Raw genomic sequence first — 21,750 nt, forward strand, 5'->3', positions numbered from 1 at the left:
CTCCCAAATATTTGGTAAAATCAGGTAATTGGCATAGGTCAGTGGATGTCAACTTGCAGCACCATTCCTTAAAGATCTGTACGCCTTTTTCCACAACATCCCTATTGTGCTGAATTGTCAGGCTGAGACTCGGCTCCTGAGCATAGACCTGAAAGAGTGGTTGCACGCTGCCATCTTTATATACCAATATGAATGAAGAGTGGCTTGACATGCGAAGTCCACTCGTCAATTTTCATTAGCCTTTTCTCTCAAGCTAAGAGGTGAATGAGTTCCCAGGAGGGACGCCATGACATCAATGACGTAAGGTTTTATTTAAATATAATTAACAAGTCAGTTTTTAAAACACTTTAGCAAATGCTAATTTCAGACTCTTTTTGTATGCCAATGTCAACAGTTAAATGTCCTCAAAAAATTCTTATTCAATTTTTCCAAACAGATCAAATCTGTTAATTGGTGAGAAACGGTGAGAAACTATAACAAAATTAACCATACAGTATATGTAATTTTACAGTAAAATACTGTTGAAAGTACAGTACATTTTGTGGAAGTAAAAAATAAAGTCAATGTAGTATTTCAGGGTTATTGTATAACCCGTCTCTCGGATGAGACATTAAAACAAGGTCCTGACTCTCTGTGGTCATTAAAAATCTCATGACACTCACCATAAAGAATAGGGGTGTAATCTGTAAAGATGTAATTTTAAGCTAAAGTTCTGGCAATCACAGGGGCTGCTTTTTTTCAGCTAAAGCTCTGTTCAAACTGTATTAATACATTAATCTAATTATTAATATGTATTAATCTAAATCTGAATCTAAAAAAAGCTTTTAAAAGTGGTGCATCAGAAAACAGAACTTGTTTCTTTTTTGTCAATTTATTAACAATAAAACTAGAGATGAACAGCATCAGAACAATTCAAACCAGCGTTTCCCACTTGAGCACAAAGACTGAAGGTTATTGGAGCCATGTGCTAACCACTAAACTTAATTACAAATCAAGCCTGCAGTGAAAGGTGGTGTCACCTGGTAAAACCACCATCTCCCTTCCCACACTCCCGCGGTCACCATCAAGGAATTTTCACTGTGCAATTAAGGGAACATGCTGCACAGTCCTCTGTGGTTTGAGGCAGTTCCATGCATTGGGTTTCCCTGATTACACGCATTACCCGCTAATCAGAGCACTCAGATCTCTGTGTGTGATACTCTGCTGTCGGGGATGGAGGTCTGTCACTTTTCCACTTCACCCCTATAGTAACTTGATCCTCTGTGAGGAGAGATGGGAGAGTAGCAGCACATTTAAGTGGCTCTGGACCACTGGTTGACACAGATTTGTCTCCAAGTGCACTAATTGAAGACCTTTTCTGTGGTTATCCTGGGTGGAATCAGCTGAGCTCATACACAGGTTTGACATTGTATGAATCCCAGCTATCTTCTTACTCAGCTAATTGTTGGCTTGTGTTTTTGCAGTCGGTTTGGTTACTATTCCAAACATGATGCTATTTGTCAAGGTGGATTTTCTGTGCCTGGAACGCCACTCGTCATCTTATACAAGGGAGGGTCATGACTTCATGCTGAGATGGTTTTATATACTTTTTCCTAGTGCTTGAAAACTGCATGTACAACATTTTCAATATCAGATCAAACATGAGTGTGTGAGATCACACACATGTGGTTGTTGAGAGCACAATGACTTCAGGTCACACATACTCTGTGGATATTACTCATGCAATATGAAACACCCCAAACCGATACACCCATGCTGTCCGCCATGATTGTGTTATTTAGGATTAAACTAGGAATGAGTTTTAAATTCAATTACTGAACTTAATTTGAAGGTAGCAAACAGACAGATTATGAATTGGAAAAAGAAATCTGTTTCTGTTATTTATGTTGTGTGACTGTGTGGATTTTATTTTAATTGCTATTCAGTGCAATTGACCATTCTGTATGCATGCAGTTGATTCAAATTCCCAATAACTGCCCAACTCTGGTATTTGACCCCTAAAACGTATGATGTGCTGATTGCATATTACTTGGAACATCTGCGCTGTCATAAAGACAAGCAGTGTGTTTTGTCAGAGTTTGGATAATGCACTGGGAAAACTAGTCCCTTTCATACTAACAAGAACGTAACTATAATGTCTCTTTTCCTTTCTCACGTCACATAAGGAGTCTGACAAAGCTCTAAGACAAGGCCGTTCCTGTCCTCTCCCTCCATCAGCAGGCCATAAGGGCATCATTAAGAATTACAGACCCTACAGAAGACAGAACAGGGTTTTGTCAGTTCTGTCTACATCATAATTCTTTAATAGAGAAGCTTACTGTTATGTCTGATCTATTTAATGCATCTCCTAGATAAAACAATTACATATATATTTTTTATTTCCTAAAACATTTTTTACTAACCCCAATCTTTTCATCAGTAGTGTAAAGGTTTGGTCTCTGTTGAGCAGTGTTTTTATTGCTTTTTTAGTATACATATATAATTTGTCATGTCATTCAGTCAAGTTTGATTGTTGTAAATTGTGGTAATTATCTGGCATGGTTTTGAAAACTATGAGGTTGGGTTTCAGGCATACAGAAAGGCTGTGTGTTCACCCAAACATTCATTATACTATAGCGTATGAATGGAGCCAAATCAAAGTCAATAAACACACTCAAGTTAAACATAAAACAAGCTTTAAACAATTTAGCCTCACCTATACTCTAAAAATCATTAAGCACGGATTATTTCTAACCTAAACACCTGCACTGTCAGAGCTCGAAAACAGTCTAGACAAATGACTTAAGCTTACATTACATCTTCATAAAATGTAAAAGTAAATATTTAGTTTAGAAAACCTGAAAACCCTAACTGCTCCCTATCATAAGAGCAGTATGAAAGCTACACAGTGGCTTGATGAAACATTTGTAACACTCAAATTCATGTTCACATTTATATTCCCAGCACTAAAAGGGCCACATGATACCTTGTTACCCAATCAAAAGTGAGGCACTGTGGAAACTGTGAACATGGCGATAAGTCAGGGACTTCATTTAGTTTTTTTGCCTATCCCTTTTTTCTACATTTTCTTCGATTCCAAATAAGTGCAAAGGTCCCAATATCTGTAGGTGTAACAAGGCGGAAGATGGAGCAAGGCAAAGCTCTAATGGGACTTCTATGTGATTGTAATAAGACAATAAGTCACAGCTTGTCATCTTCAAATACTATGCTCTGACATATGCTTTTTGTAAAACACACATTAACGTCAAATGATCTCAGACTGTTTTACAATAAAATATGTGGCTGAAATACGACCATATTAAAGTATCATTCTTTAATATTTAATTGAACAGGAAAAAATTCATTTGATTCCAGATCAAAAGTCGGATTCTTTGTGATGTGTTTTTTAACTTAGTGCCCTGGAATGTCAAGCACTGGACACGTCACACAAATCACTTTCACACAGTCTCTCTGTATTTTGACATGTCCTTGACACAGTAAGCTCTATTGTGCATTCTTTTAGGAAACTAAGATGATTCAATTGTTTTGTTTTTGGTTTCATTATTATCCCACCCAGATATTGACCCCATCATAGAATGAGCAGGCTAAAGTTTGCTTTAAAGGAATTTGTTTCATTTGCATGTTTTGGCCAATTGCAGTTCACTTTGGTAGTGTCCATTAATTCCCATCAGCAGCACAAGAAAACATGGGCCCCCTTTACACATCGCAATAATGTGTGTGAGAGTGTGATCAGACACAGATGCACACTAAAAATGGAAAGCACCGCATAGATAGGTTGTGTTATCCAAAGATTTATGTATTTTTGAGATATCATATAGTATTATGTATTTTTGATATATGATTTTTGAATATCAATTATTTAAAAGAAACTTATAGAAACAAAAGGTTTTGTCAATTTGACAAAGAAGCCTGATGCCCATTTCCACTGTAAAGATGTTATAATAGATCTGAAGAAATTAAATAAAACGATTCAGAGAAATTAAACGTACAGAAAAAGAACAAAAGAAGTCAAGTGAGTTTGCAATAAAAACACTTCTGTGGTTCTCCAAAGAATCTACCAGTAAACACTGAATAAAATAACCATTTTGAGGAATCCTAAAGATTCTTTTGCACTATAAAGAACACTTAGAGCAATAGAATGTTTCTATTAATGTAAGGTTCTTCAGGAAATTATACAAGTTTATGTGTGATATTAAAAATAGCAAATTTGCACAGAAATATTGACACGCAAATAACAAAAAAAAAGGGTTCTACCACTTAAAAGCTCTCTCTCTGATTTTTTACTTTTTTTTAATCTATAGGTGAATCATGTACTAGCAACATCCAGAACATAGGTATGATTTTTTACAGAGTGAAAATTCGCACTGCATAAATAATGCATTAATGCATTAAATAATGCATTAAAAATGTATAAACGTCTCTAAGTTCTTCAGTTATCAAACACTGCATGTCAAGGCCACCTGCTCCACATCGCTGAAGTTTCAACCTTTATATCCTGGAATCAACAGACAGAAATGGGACTGAGCCAAACAAACCTTTCAAATACACTTCAACACAAAAGCCGTTAATCAAAAAGACATTTTATGAAGGAGCAGCCATACATTATGCTTCGCATTATACAGCATTTCATTGCACTACAAGGCATTCTTAGGAAAAAATTTGAGCCAAGAAAACATGCTTTGCTTCTGGTCAAAAGGTGAAAACCCCGTAACAAATGCTACGACTAACGTCAGTGGGAAAATAAATAAATTTTTCAGTGAACACTGCGTTGAGAGCTGGTTCATCCCTTGAGCCGTCTTTCTTATTACTGTAGACATTTATAGACCCTTGCAAACTTGATGGAGACGAATGATAATGAAATTGAGCCCAAGTGAATTCTGAGCACCTCTGAACCAAGTCGTGGGGCAGTTCCTCAGAATATGATGACAATCTATTAAAAGAGTCATTGCGTCAGTTTTGGGGATGCTTTTTATTGCTCAAACACAATAAGGTCAGATAGCTGACACCTCTTTGTGAGGCCCTTATAACACATTGGAGACTTAAAACCATTAACCGCAATGCAAAACATAAAGTGCATGACAGATCAACACATCTTTGCTAGGAGGCTACGAATTTGTTTTATGACTTAAGCCATATATCAGCCATCACACATTCAAAATATTAATTCTGCTAAAAAGCAGAACTCCTTGATGCCCTTAGCTTACAGTTAGAACAAACTATTTAATTTAAGAGCAATGGTTTTTTTAAACTTTTTAAGAAAGTGGACCACTGCTCTTAACAATATTTAACTATTAGTTTCATTGCCATAAGATTATTCATTATACAAATAAACTTCATTCACAGGCATGTTTTTTTAATCAATCACTTCTTTTCTTTTACACTTTTTTCACAACTGATTAAACATTTACATATCTTGGTGTGGCACTAGAAACTGTCACCATAAATTGTTCACCATATTTTTTAGAAGACAATTGTAAATAAACTACTGTAGCGCATATTACCTCCAGGTTAAATGTCCATCTGTGGTTACTCACAAAATATGTTATGTACTATGTATGCAAGTCTTTTAGTCTGGAAAAATAAATAAAATCTAATTTGCAGGGAAAAAAAAAAAATCACAAATGCCCCAACACATGGTGCGTAACCCTGTGACCTTGGGTCAGGCAATCAAACAGGCTTGTATTTGTTGATCTTAGTTTTCTGACAGTTTACCGAAGTAGGAGCTTGTTAGAGAGAACATTTCCTAGTTTGCACAGATGGGTAACTATGTTACTTGTTTAAAAAAAAAATTCAAATCGACAGGTTCTCAAAAGTAGCTGGAGCCCAAATGTTTACTTACAGTCTGTCAAAAGGGAAGTCTTTTATTGCTTTATTTGTGCCTAAACTAGTTACGGTAGCGAGCACACACAAATATCACAAAATACTAAATTACCTCTCAGGACAGTTTCTAAAATAAAACTGCAACATTAAAAAATTAAAAATTATAGGCAAATTAACAAATTGTGGGTTAACGTTTCATTCTGCTTTTTAATTTCTTTGATTTTGTAGCCTTCCCTGACATAAGTTATATATATATATATATATATATATATATATAAAATTTGACAATTATGTTGCAGCACAAATTAAACACTATATTGAAACATTTGTGTGCAATCACAAAATGTACATGTGAACCAATAAACGAATTTGCAAAAACAATCTATGTTTTTGAATCAATGGTCAACGACTGCAATGAAGTAATGTCTTTCAAACATCATTCATATGACAAACTTTTTTAAAACGTGAAACAGAACATATCCTGCAAGAGGAAATAAAACAAAGAACTGAATATTCATATTTTCCACAGAGAGATTTGGATCTCAGCACCAACATTTTAAATACATCAATCTCTAACAGGAAAGAAAAAGGGTGATTGATAGAAACATTTTGGAGACCAATGAGGGAGATCACGGAGTGAGATGTTTTGACCCATTCTGAGCGGACTGAATGCCAAGAATCAGGTAAAGAACAGACAAGCAAAGGAAGTACAATCATAATTCTGATATTTCCGAACCCTTCTCAAAGCCAGCCAAAAGCAAAGTGTGTTACCAATACAGTCCAGATACACTTTATCAATATTCCCCAAAGCACTAATGTTGCATTTGAACAGTCCAACACTTTGTTTCCAATTGTTCTGAATTCAAGCTCAGACTTTCATTGTGAAGCTCAAACAGGCCGTATCGCTTGCTGTATAATAATCAAAAGAGTTTAAGAATGAGTCGAATTAAAATATTTTTATGGAAGTATCATATTAATATAAATGTCAAACAGTCAATTTATTGCAAGAGCAGAGATCTCAAAATAATGCGTCTGGGGGTCAGAGGGAATCTCTTTCAAAATAACAGTGCACATTAAAAGGATGAGGGGTCACAACTACTGTCTCTTTCTGTTTATTACTTTGGTCAGCATCATTTTTTAAAAACACTAAAATGTCTCTGATGTGCGGGAAGCACTCGAGTCAGGCTGGAATCTGAAATATGCCAGACAAGACACTTTTTCTCACAAAGCCACAGTCCACAGTCTGAGGGGGCCGATGGGTCAGGGTGGACACGCCGTTGATGTAGGTTTGCTTTTGCTTGTGCTTGCCCTGTCTCGTGCAAATATTTGTGCACATCGTCAGTGAGCAAGACCAGCAATCACTTTACAGGTCCATTAAATGTGAAAAAAAAATAATGGGAAGGACAAGTGAAAATATGCAATAAAGTGAGCCAACAACCTTGAACTCGGTTATGGTAGTGCTCACTAACGAGGTGGCCATGCCAGAGTTTCGGCGAGAGCCCCTCTGAGCATATTCAGATCATTTCAACGTAAAGGAAAAAGGAGATGTTTAGCATAAAGTTTATTTTTTTATACAATAAAAATGAATGAGCGAGACACAAAAACATGAATAGTAGCAAAAAAAATTGTGTTCCGTGTAATTCATTTCATATTCTATATAACGTTTATAAGGCTATAAATTAGCTTTATGAGAAACTAAAATTGTTAAAAGAAAATGGCTTGTTGAATTTTGCTATACTGATCTTATTAGTATACGCACAGGTAAGTGTCAAAGTAAATACTACATATTTTTGATAGCACTAAAACTTATTCAATTAAATTCAATTATAATGTTTTTTAGTTATTAAAATTAACCAAATAAATTCAACATTCTATAAACCTAAATAATTCCATTTATACTCAAATCCTACTACATTAAAATGTTTGTCGTAGATGTTCATGAATGTATTTGCAACCAATTGGAAAATACATGACAACCGTTGAGGACTAGCAGCACTATAGTAAGCAAAGAAGAAAGTACGTGTTTGGAACGGCACGAGAATGAGTAAGGGATGTCAGTTTTCCTTTTTGGGTGAACTATCCATTTCACAGAGATCAAAGTGATCTTGTTGGGCTAGACGTCTCCTCTTTAAGCACCTTCATATGCTCTTTACACGTTGCCAGGAAAGCTATCAACAAAAGTCAGCTGGCCCACGGAGATGAGTTCCTTGGGACTAAGCCTAGCTTGTTTGTCACTGCCACTTTAAGCAAAGTCACACAACTGTAGTAGCTCATTAGCACAGACCAAAGGTTGGAGATACACCTGACTGACCCGTCACATACTACAGTCTTTATGGGAACACCGAGAGGAGCTGTCAGCTGGAACAACTAGCCGATCTTCCACAGCTAAGGCCAAGCGGAGAGACATCACAAGGCATGATGAATCACTGGTTCTCTGGCATACGCTGTGAAGGGCTTTTGATTACAGCAATAAAGTACTCTCTGGGGAATAACAGCACTAAATTGCCATAAATCCGAAGGGAACATACTGTCAGCGATGGCTAAAATTGGGTCTAATGATTCCCTGACTTGCTGTGTACCTTCGATGGCAAACTAATCCTGAAAGGAACAGTGAGAACAGATGCCATGTTTGTACAGTACATCAACGAAAGAAGGGTGTTTAACAACACCCTTGACATACATTATATAAATCATTATATACCCTGATATACAAATGATATACCTTGATTTACTTCCAACTTCAAGGCTTCAGGAAATTTTCATTACGTTGCTATTTACAATGAAACACATTGTGGGGCATTTACTGTTCAAATCATCCTAAATAAAGCTCCCCCTAGCGGCTATAAAGGGTTACACATCAACAACCTCTTTTTAAACTGAATATGGTGGGGTCCAAAAGCCCGATACTGGAATGAAAACATGGAATTTAATGTTTTTTTTTATCCTTTAATAAATTTAAAACACCAAGAAATTCTATAACACAATGAAAAAAAAATTGTTAAATTAGATTACATTTCCCCCAGTGGTCTCAGACTGGACACCACTTTATTTAAAAGGTAAAATATTTGTGCACCATGTTAAGATGTGTGCCTGCATGTGTCTTTTGTACATTATGCTTGAGTCATCTGACCTTTTTTAATTTATGTCAGTATAGGCTTCTCGCACAATCATAGACTCACAGGCATTTCCTGACCGGCACTAGCAGATATCTATAGACATACAACTTCACTTGTAGCTGAACACTAAAGCGTCAATCAGCTTGAACAGAACAGGACCGCACTCACTTCTATTTTCAGATGTCTATTTGCAAACAGACTATTAAAAAAAAACGTACTGCAATGTCATATCATATGGTTTTGATGAACCTAAAAAATGCAACAAATGTTTTTCGTATCCAGCTGTCAGCACTTCGTTTCTAAGAGTTGAGGGGCAGATAAATGCCATTACATTATGAGAGTAATGGGCCTTCGGTCTATTAATAGAGCTATGAAAGGTCTGGCATCAATAGTGTCAGTGTATGTAGTTCATCAGCCCACAAACACTTATGCGATTGTCATTTTCATCTTTTTATGTCAAACAACTGTGCATTACAGTAGAGTGCACTTTTGCTTGTCTAATTATCAAGACCGCATGGGGTTAAATCAGAGATGATGGTTGAAAAGCAGGGGTTGCTGGGAGCCCGTGTTTATCTGCTCTTTTGTGTCGGGGTCATGAGGCCTTATGGACGCTCACCCAGTTGGCAGTGAACCCTAGCAGTAATTCCCAGCATCCAGTGTGCCTCCTCCATTCAAACAAGAGCTGGAATGAAAAAAAGAAGCTCTAAATGGCCGTTGGGAGTCGTGCGCTGCTCTGCATTTAGATGACTCGAACAAAAGCCTAGATTCACATAACCAAATTCCTATTAGAGCATGGTTTATCATAACAATGTGCGTGCGGAGTGCCACTCGAACTTGATTTATAAAGATTTGTGGGTTTTATTTAGCTTATTCTTCTGGACAGTATTACCACAAATATATAATTAAAAACATTTTTCGTTGCTTGCCTCAGTGTATGACTGCAAAAGAAAAATGAAGATTAATTTGTTGATAGTCTGGCAAATTGTCACGTGTGTCAATCTTTAATCACTAAAGTACTGATAAAACAGAATGTAGTGCGTTTTTATTTTCATCTGTGCTTTTATCATACAAAGTGACCAATATCAGGTTTCCTGCCAATCATTCTCAAAAAAATCTGAATCTGGAACAAAATATCTTTGGGCCAAGCCAAAGCTGCGAGCGTCTTTGCAGATCATAAAGTTGATGATTAAATGACTGCAAGGGTATTATTCGCTTTTTCTAACCATATGAACCAGGCATACATTTATCAAAATAAATCCCATTAAGAAGTTGGCACTGAAATTGCTTTTAATTTCACTTTTAAATGTTGGACTTGTCCTTTGTCAAAACTCATGGCTCATACATGGTCCCCAGGGCTTTGTCTTAAGGTTTCTCAAAAAAAAAAAAATAGTGGAATACTGAGTACAAAGTTTGACTGTCAAATCATGCCAATATGCAAACTATGCAATATGATAGTTAGAAACAGTGAATCATGCATTTTTTCTAGGTTTATTAAGGTATTTTTATATTGGTCTAAACCAAGCTATTAAATCAATGTTTATCAAATCATGTTTGTTTGTTCAAACTCTTTCAAAACTGTTAAACAGGTTTGAAAAATAAATAAAAATAAATACACACACACACACACACACCTACATATATATATAAAAAATTACAACTTAAACGTATATACATAATTTAAAAAAATCTAACATTACATTGTTAAACATAAATATAAAAATTAAATATAAAATAGTTGTACAGAATACAGCTTCTTTGTGTTCTCAATCATTCTGTTCTGGTTTCACATTATAGATTATATTGTGTAGAAATTAACATTAACCAAGATTAATAAATGTTGTTCAAGTATTTTATTACTTGGTTGGCTATTGCGTTAATTAAAATAGTATTCTGGTAACATTAAAGAGTTTACTCAATATTTAAGCATATAAATTATCAAATATTGTAAAACGTATAAAAACTACAACATTATAATATACATATACAGCACGAGAATACTTATTTCATTATGTCATTTGCAATGCTTAATGCATGTGCAGGGATCCACAAACTAAAGAGTTAAAGAAACTGATGAACTCATATAAAGGACTGGATTAGAACTTCAAATCAAAAGCTTAGATTTTACATGCACTAGATAACATTACTTAGCTCAATAAAAGCCTTGAATAACATCAAGGGCAAAACTGAGAGAGAGAAACAGACTCAAAGAGGCTGATAAGATAAATCCAAAATAGGTTTACAGTATGTGAAGAGATTACCGGTAAAACAACCCATCTAAGAAGCATGCTGCCTATCCTGCCAAAGGTTAATTCCAATATCGACATAACACTTTTTTATTTTATTTTTTTATGGTGAGTGTCGCAGAGTAGCTTAAAGGTGTCAGATAAGTGTTTTTTTTTTTCCCGCATTTGGCTCAGTGACATTTTTACATCTATTTTTGTCACACAGTCAGCTGTGTGAAGCCATGTACTGCACAGGACCTTTATTCAACAGGCTGGAATGGCAGCCTGCGGTAATCTGAAACCCCAAACTCAATTATTTTTAAATATTGGTACAGTCAGATTAATTCTTCCAGGCGTTAACCGCTTTGCTGTGATTCCTGATTGGGCTCCTGGGAGCTGAACCTATTTACTATATAAAATAATTGCATCCACAACGAACGAGGTGTGATCGCATCCCGCCTCCTAGCGAAAACTCAATAACCGATTTATTGCAATTAATGGGTGACTGTGTTAACAAAACTCGAGTCTGACAAGCACTGTGCAAATCCAGGAAATGATACATCCTCATTTATTTGTAATTATGCTGTATTGCTCCCAGATGCAGTGCATTATGGGCAATCCATCAGGGGTTCTCCAATTGAGCTGGGGTTTGTTGTCCACAAGTGACATGTTCACCTTCGGTTACTCACTGTTTACCTTGGCCTCGGTGAGCGCACAACTGTCTGTGTGACATCACTAATGCGGGACAAATCCTGACCACGGGCCACTAGTGGTTGCTATGAGTGTCAGTGGATGTATTTCCACAAAAATCAACGAAGAGATGTGAATTTCCCCCTCTTGGAAATCTAAACCCACCCTTTCAAAATATGCATGAAGATGGGCATGCCGTATCCAAAATAATCCGTTAAAATCAATCAAACTTGAGCAATTATCATGCATCAATCATCAATTATTTTACAAATATGCCAATCAACATTGAGTCCTTCTTCAGGGACTTTCCTTAAACCAGACGACGGCGAGCGCTTTTTACTCCTCTAACCGGTGGTGATGGCATCTGCTCAGAATCTGTATTTTCATTCCAGCTGTGAATGGAGCCTTTGTGTGGTTTGGGGGAAACCTGCACTCTGGGAAGTGTCAGAAGGGTAGTACTTACATTGTTATCTGAAGATAGAGGCCAGAAATGGTTTCCAGACCTCTGCAGTTCTTTAGCAGAAACATTGGACTGATCTGTGGGCACGTGTAAGGGCTCGAGAAGTTTATGTGTTAATAAAGACTTTCCAATTGTTTGGCACTATTTCGAACTGCGTGCTTGTCGCTTCCCGGATAGAAACGAAACCTATATTGGTATGTTCACACCAGCCAAGTTTGTTACAATAAATTGTTTGAATCTAACCTTGTTCTGAATGTCACTCTATTAGAGCAGGGCTCAGATTGCCAGCATATGTTGGAAGCCCTGGCACATGTTCAGTTCTTTTAACCTTTACCTTAGGAGCACAATTGCTCTCAGAGCACTTAGTTGAGCAAGCAAATACTTTCCCTTATGTTTGGGACAAATGAACTGAGATCAGCAGTGATAGCAAGTTCTTTCTTACATATCTTCAGCTACAGTGTATCACACGCAATTTGCATTTTTGCATGGAAAACATGAGACAAAAATAAATGAATGACTGCCACTCATATATGTATAAATAAATAAACAAACAAACAAATGATGCTTTTAGAAACCACTGATGTTAAAGACCCCAATATGTATATGTAATGAACTGATCAAAATTGATAGCAAGGACTTGCACTACAATGCAATTTTTCGCAATATGGCTGTTACTATATTTTTAATCAAAGAAATGCAGCTTTGGTGGCCATAAAATTTGTTATTCAAAAAAAAAAAAAAAAAAAAAACATTTGAACAGTACTGCATGTGAGCATACACATTTGTTTGGGAAAAAACCAAGCGGCTTGTGTACTTCTGCAACAGGAAGCTAGTGTTAGGCTTACATGTAAACTGTGCCAGATTGTTTTTGTTTGCTTTGGTTTAGCTTTCTTTTTAGGTGTAGTAAAATACTAAACTTTTAAAAACAAATCAGCTGGTCCTAAACTCCCAGAAACAGTTGCAGTAGCTAAAAAAGGTTCAAATAAACAGTTGTATATAATATTTCACAAACAAAAGTGAAACTGACGTCTATGAATGGTCCCTACAGACTGCTTAGAAGTTCATCTACTAGTCCCAGGAAGAGGTTTGAAATGGTTTTCACAGAATTTCTTCAGGCGAGACCCCTAGGGACCCTCTAATAGCACTTCTTCAAAACATTCAAAGACATTTTTCTTCACTGTCCAATTAAAAAAAAAAAAAAAGAAAGAAAAACTTTTGACCTTCAAAAGTGAATTTCTACATAGCTGAACAAGTTTGTTCTTCATTCTCGCGCAGCTATAGTAAGTGTGCTCATCTCTCTATGACTATTGACAGGAATGTGCAGCTGATAGCAGGTTCATAGGTTCACTGTGAATAGGCATGGCTCGCACTTGAGCCTGAAGTGCCCCATTTATGTGGTAACACATGTAAAGAATGCCACAGCGAACCGTGATAAGCAGAAAGCCAGCAGAGAAACCTTTATGTTAGTTCCCTTATTAACCTATGAATTATGGAACTTTGCCCTTATCTGACAGCTGCGATGAGAAATAAATGTTTGTTCTGCTTCATCTGCAAATCCCAGTGGCTTATAATTTGACTGCTCATTGTTGATTTTACGATCTAACCGAAAGATTTAGATCCAAATGATGAGTTTTTGACCTCTAAATCGAAGATTTCACATTCTTGTTATCTGGCGTGTTGCAGAAGTGTCAGATTTGATCCCAACAGCAGACACCACAGGTTTGAATTAGAGCTGAGAATGCAAAACACTCCAGTCTAGACTTACAGTGATGGAATGTCTCTCGACTCGCACACACACACCATCTCCGCAAACACACGCATACACAGACAGAAAAAGCGAGCAAACAGTGAGCTGACGCTGTGATGAATCCTGGGATTTCATGCTTATACACTTTTACTTAGCATGTCTTTCTTCAACTAACGAATCGCCACAGAATACGGCCCAGGCGAGATCATTTTATGGACTGGAGTCAAGATGTCTCTCCTACATTAAGATAAAACCCTCGACAGTCAACATTAAAAGCTCTGACACTAATTCTTGCTCAATTGTGGAGAAATCAATCCCTCAGAGAAACACTAAAAACCTGAAACGTACATTTAACTCCAGCTTTCAGATAACCTAAAAATCATGGCCTTTGCTATCTCAGTCATACAGGATCTTCACAACCACAATTGAGCTTGAGTATCGATATACCAGAGCCATGGACATGAAACTGACTCTGATTAAAGACTCTTGAGATTAGGGATTAAGGCATTGTGTTTTGGGCCTGATGTAATGGGCCAGACAATCTTCTTTATCAGTTCCACGGTGTCCCGCGTGCTGGCGCAACTCATCTCGAGGGGTAATTTAAACCTGCGGCTTTGAAAGCCCATTCATCAGAGAGGCACGCGAACGGCCCGGAGCCGGGCCAGATAGGGGGTCTGCATGTTAAAAGCACTTTACGACTCTTTGCCACTAGATCGCTCTGCAAATAGTTTGACTAAATTATGCATATGGAAGGGGTATCTAATCTCGCAGGAGTGACCATGCAGAAGTGCCGTGATGGGATGATCAAAGTTGAGAGTGTATTCCTCTCTTCTCCAGAGAGTGATTGGCTAAAGAAGGCAGATAGCCTCCTCTGACCCCCCATGAGATCAATCGATCAGCCGCTGGTTTATCTGGGCCGAGGTGACCGTGAAGATGAGCAAGGCAGCCAAATGCTAAGAGGAGCCGAAAAGAAGAACAGATTCAGAAATCCTTCTAATTTAGAGTAGCCAAGACTAAACTCAGCCCGGTACCAGACTTTCTAAGAATTAGACCAAGAGCAGCAAAAAAAAAGAATGAGGAGCAGGAGAACAATGTTGGACCATTTGGACCCATTTCCAACACATAACTGACTCATTTTTGAAACTTGTACTTATGCCAGTGGCAAACTTGCTAAAATACAGATTAGACCCTAATGTAAAAACTGAGACTAATTCCAAATCTAGAGCAGGACCTGTAAGCCCAGAAACCAACAGCATTCACACAGCAGTGGAATACGAATGTCAGCCCTGTATTTGAGTTCTTACAGTTACTTTTATGAATGTGACAACCGTATTCTGCAAATATTCTAGAACTCACACCTGTAAACTACTACTAAAATTATTAACTACTACTAAAATTACTAAAACTTTGATTTTTAAAGAATAAATCACACAACATTTCTTCCATGTTTTTAATTTTAATATTAAATCCCCGTTGTTTGCCAAAAATAGTTGGGATTATAGTGATTCATATTCACTAATTAAAAGATAAATTAAATGTATGTTTTATAAAAATTTAAATACACAATTTCTGAAGGGAAAAACAACATACAAAGTTACTATTAGAATACATTTCAAATGTTTCAATTATGTTGTTTTAATAATTAGATAAGCTAAAAGACAGTATTTGGTAACAATAACACAAATAAGGAATATGGATTTCACAGGGCCCTAAACATTTTCGATATGAAACATAATTTTTTTTCAGGACTTTAATAAATGTAACTATTAAAAAGGAGGTTAAACTTTTACTATTAACAAGATAGCTAGATTTTCTGAGAACTATGCAGTTCGAAAACAAAAAAAAATACAAACCTATTTTTTAAATAGCTTGTTCAGTTCTGCACTTTTAAATGTTAATTTTATTACAAAATAGTTTAGATGTAACTTAGAATGTCACACTGAAAGCTTAAAATCAGTTTAAAAATATATTACTTCTAAAATAGGTAGAAGTAAACCCTTTTTTTATCTTTACAAATATTGCTAAAGTGTCATAATGGACCACTGTTGTACGAGTAAACGTTAGAAAAAGACATTACATTTTCCCCTAAGATCCTCCCTAATTTCCACCTTGACTTTGACACCTTTGGAATGGAAGAAAAGTGATTGAATCCCACGCAGGCATACTAACAGTTCTCTTTCTGCTGTCTCTGTCTTCACTAACCAACTGCATTACCAACAAATCCTTCAACCCTCCAGCTCTCTCTATGAAGAGGTAATGGATTGCAGTGTCGGGAATAGCTGAAGGATAAAACGTAATAGAAGGGGACAAGGTTCTGACATGTACTTGGGAACAGGTTAGAAGAGAAGAACAGAAGCAGACCTTGAGTGAAAAGTTTGTTTTATACGGGAGAAAACATTTATTTATTTGTTGCCAATTGTTTTTTAACTGGCTAAAACTTTGTTATATCTTGTTAAAAATCTTAAAAAAAAAAAAAGATCTATTTTTACTATATATATATATATATATATATATATATATATATATATATATTTTATATATATATATATATATATTGTAAACTTAATGAATAGGATACAAATAAAATGAGTTAAACTTAATACACAAGTGCCCTCTACTGTTAAAGAGGGAAACCACATCTATACTTCATCGGCTGATTTTGTTTTTAACACTTGTTTAATATAGTGAAAACAAGACCTTTTTTAAACATTTAAACACACTCTAAGATTAAATAATAATTTTTTTTACGCATCACATCTGAGAGCTAATGACAACAGTGGAGTCGGAATGGTATGTTTGTGTTGTAAAGATGAGCTATGTGTGACCCTTTAGGGCCCTAAAGGCCTGGAGGAATACGTACGCAGACGTCCTGTCTGCCAGGGAAGTTTACCGTCAATCAGAGCCAGGAGCCTGACGGTGGAGATTGAAACCCCGAGGGGGTGTGAAAGTGTGGGGGTACATCCGCTGAACCCAGTTTGAACATAAAGAACACATTTGGATTTAATCCTTCTCTACTTTTCTTCCTAAAGAACAATTTTAAGGTATTAAAACTATCAAATGATCTGACTAAATTATCTTCTCAATGCTTCAAGTGACTTGATGTATTTTCTCTACAGAAACCCACAGCCTGAGAAAGAAATAACTAATCTATAAACATTTGATGGGATCAACTCCAGCAGCTCCCAGTTTCAGCCTCTATGCCTTTAGAGCTATTATGGCTCAGTCTTAGTCATCTCTTAATGCTGTTAATACCATTAAAACATGTTTTCTTTTTATGAGTCACAGATGCCTGGAATTTGTATTTTATTTATTTTTTTTAGTGTGGTGTGGATGTTTTTATTAATAGTTTCTCTACTAGTTCTGCTTATATATATTACATGACTAATTTTTTTAAAATAATAATATATTAAATTCTAATTTATATATTATTAAAATATATAGACATTTTATCTAAATTGTATCTGTCTCTCTCATCTATTAACAATTGTATTATTTGTAAAAATTCATAATATATGGAATATTTAACGTTTATGTGCAAAAAAAAAACTTTTGTTCATTTTTACATTTTCTAAAAACATGTTTTTATTGTGTTAGTTTTTATATTTTTTGTTTTAAAAATGTTTAATTTTATATATTTTTTTGAAACCTAATCAAAATAAACCAGCTGCAGTTTGATGAAGCTTAACCAGAAAACACAATGAAAAAACAACAAAAAACTAAATAGTTAAAATTTCAGTTATCTGTTTTGCTAATTAACTCTTCATTCATTTATAAAACCATCATTATAGTTAGCAATTATAAATTTAAAAATAATATTAAAAAAGTACTAGAAATATTCTAAAGGTATTCATAAACAAAATAAATATAATTACACAAATATCTTAATTAGAATATCTTTATTATTTTATATATATTATATTTACTACTTTTTAAATTTAAAAATATTTTTATATATATATATATAATAGTGACAATAATTGAAAACCACTGGAGAACAGTACTGGATATTTACCAGCAGATGGCACCCTTATCAAAGACACAGAAACTGCTCCACTTTTTTTCCCTTTGTGCCTGGCAGCCTATCAATGCAGCTCCTTTATTAGCATAATTGAGTGAGAACACATGGGTACTAGCTGTTCAAACACAGACAATTAAAAAATCATCAGCCCATTTAAAAAAGAAACTCCCTGTTCCATATTTTAAAAAAGCTTTGAGTGGGAGGAGAGAGGCATTATAATGCTTGAACATACTAGAGATGAGACTCGCCTCGGGCAGTGCGTTTATGATGGCGCGTATATGTGGGCGAGCACATAATTGGAAGTGTGTGATCTCGTACTGCGTTCCTGTAGCACGCAGACCCTAAAGAACCACCTTAACAAATCTCTTACATGCCAAAAAGCACCGCATATGCTCTCTGTCAAGGTACACGTACAACATTGAGCAAATGTTTCATGGACCACACAGAATGAGATGGCTCAAGGAAAACACGTTTTAGTGAATTACTATGGAAATCTGGGGCTTCATTTAATAAGTACACAGAAACTATGCATTGGTATGATGCCCGGTGCCTTTGTTGTTTAATGAAAGTGTACGTTTCATTATGAATATCAGTTCCCCCTCTGGCTTGTGCCTGGAGACTGTATGATGATGATATTATTCCAGAAGACTGCCTTCAAATGAGACAAGATGAAAGGAAAAAGAACCGTTAAACAAAAGCTCAGCTTTCTATTGTTTTACGAGCTCTTAACAAGACAGATTGAGCATGAGGCAAGCAGCAATTTATTCCATTGTTCCTTCAGAGAATAGAACACACCTAAAACAGTTCCAAATACCGTAAGAATTGGTTTAATCAGGATTTAACAAGGTTTGACAGAGGAAAATTCCTAAATATTCCAAAAATGCATCATCAAATACATGTGTGTATGCGTTCGGCTCCTTGTTGTGTATTGTGGCCGAGCCAGTAGAAGCTCCATGTTGAAAATGTTCTCTGAAAATATTTGTGCTCGATCGCTGCCAAGTTGATTTAGCCCAGAGCCCAGACAGAATTCCCAGAGTTCTGTTTGGGCTACACAAGCTCGAATTTCATTGGCTCTAGGCTGCGTCTTACGCCAGCTTTTCTGTGAGCTATGAGAGACGTTCTACACACCCATCAGCTTCAGACATTCTTTATTTTGGACAGCCCAACTTCCCTGTTCTGACCAAGTCTTACAGGTACAGTTACTTGGCTCTGGGGTTTTGGACATTTGCCTCATATCTCAGAGCAACAAAGCTCATCTTAGACCAGAATATTGAGGTAATGCAGAGGTAATGACATGTAATGTAAAATCAAGATATGACTGGGGCGCTGTGTAAAATGGGGGACCAAGCAGAACAGAAGCCCCTGCCAACCGGATGCTTTGGCAGTGAACGAATGCACAAGCAGTGAACGGTAATCCCACTATAGCTGTGTCCGAATCTAAAGCAGATGCAGCCTTCTCAGTGCCCAGTCGATGACTACATCATAACATTGCATGTAATTAATCAAATATTGACAAAGAGTGATAGATAGATATATATAAAATATATATATATATATATATGGAGACATAAAGTATGTTTTATTTTACAATAAAATAATTCAAATAAATAATTTAAAATGCATATTAAATTAATGATTTTTTAAGAATATAACCTTGAAAAAAAGCAGGGGCTATTTGTGGAAATTGCATATTTTCTTAGTGATAGGTGCTATTTACTAAAGTGCAAATAGCGATGGACTCAGCAGTGCCATGTCACCATGCAGACCAAGGCTTGTTAGCGATTGAAGCTAAGCAGGATTGAGCCTGCCTGGTCAGTACCTGGATGGGAGACCTCCAGGGAAAACTATGCTGCTGCTGGATGAGGTGTTAGTGAGGCCCGTGGGGGTGCTCACCCTGAGGCCTGTGTGGGTCCTAATGCCCCAGTACAGTGACAGGGACATTATACCATAAAAAGCACTATCACTTGGATGAGATGTTAAACCTAGGTCCTGACTCTGTTGTCACTAAAAATCCCAGGATGCCTTTTGAAAAGTGTAGAGGTGTGATGTCAGCATCCTGGACAACTTCCCTCATTGACCTCTGACCATTATGGTCTCCTAACAATCCTTATATCTACTGATACTATCTACTAAAAGATTCTATTTACACTATGATTTTCTGCTATTTATACTACTTATTGCAAATATTGGCAAGTAAGCTCACCAAAAGGCAAATTCGAGCCTGGGTCAATCGCATCTAAATGAGCGTTGACTAGCTTAATCACACATTGGTGGGTAGAGTTATTGTAAATAGCCTCTGCCAACAAGACGAGAAGGGTATAGAGTGGGGAACTATGATGTCACTCTGTAGGCCAATCGGTTGTTAGCATGAAACCAGTTCCCTCGACAAAAAGCCAATAGTATTATTACAAAGAAATAAGCTCAGCGTTCAGTCATAGTTCATGAAACTTACACGCTTTGTCCATCAAGATAATTGTGATGGCTAAAAAAGTTAATTTATTAAAAGTCAATAAATCCTTAATTAATGAGAATATTTTAAAGAAAAAACATTTCTCCATGTACCATTCAGTAAAATTCTAGTGCATTTAATCTATTAAATAACAAGATTAGCTAATTTTAGTGAAGATTAATCTTATTTTTGTGAATAAAGTACCACATTTCAGCTATTGTTTTGTTAGGGTAGGTACACAAAATGTTATTTTATCCTTGCTTCTAGAAAATTCTCAATAAAAGCTTCACATGTAGCCATCATTAGTCCTATGCATCATTCATTTCACTTTTCACGGTGACTAAGCTATTTACATGAAATAATCATAAGAGTTTACCTTATTAAGACTTGTGTAGCATTTTTGGGCAGTGCAAAAAACAACAATCTGAAATGCGGGCCGGGAACTTCAAAATAGAACATGGCTTCCTCCCATTGGCCCAATTATTTTCTTCCAGTCAAGCGCAAACTCCACCCCACAGATGATTCTAAAGAGTTTATTGGTTGTGTCAATCACAGTGTTTTTTTTACAATTTTCAACACTATGCTAACCCCAAAAACCTACCCTAACCTTTACCAGTGAATTTGGCTACACAGTGCTGAATAGCATTGTAAAGAAAGTTCATTGTAGTTCAGGAGATAAACAGTTAATGAGATATGAGATCGCTGAGACAGGCTGTTCCGTAACGCCCCAACCGGACCTCACCAGACAATGGCACCTTTTCAGCTACACCCAGCGTCACTACGCTTACAAACGTGTCCGAACTACATGCAACGATTTCAGACACAAGCAATTTGGGTGTCCACACTAGACCGAATCAATCAAATATCACAGCCAATCAGAAGTGCGCATGGGTGGACTCTCTCTGGAAATGTCCTGCTCTTGCAACAAAATGAATACATTTATAATCAAATGAATAAATATGAAGCCTACTGAAATGTACATTGATAACAACTCTGTTAAGTTACTGTTTATTTTCAAGATCTGAGCTCTGTTGTTTCTTGTAGAATGGCTATAAGGTCACGTAATATGATATTTAAAGTCATATTGGACATGTTAAACTTTGAATAAGGCACACAATCAGCTCACATTATCCACTACTATCATATAGTTTGTATACTGCTGTTCCAGCAACAATGTTGCAGAAATAGGCTGTCGTGGCTAGTTATGATAAAAACTTGGATCAACATG

This window comes from Puntigrus tetrazona, chromosome 19 (genome assembly GCF_018831695.1).
Source record: "Puntigrus tetrazona isolate hp1 chromosome 19, ASM1883169v1, whole genome shotgun sequence".
Classification (NCBI taxonomy): Eukaryota; Metazoa; Chordata; class Actinopteri; order Cypriniformes; family Cyprinidae; genus Puntigrus; species Puntigrus tetrazona.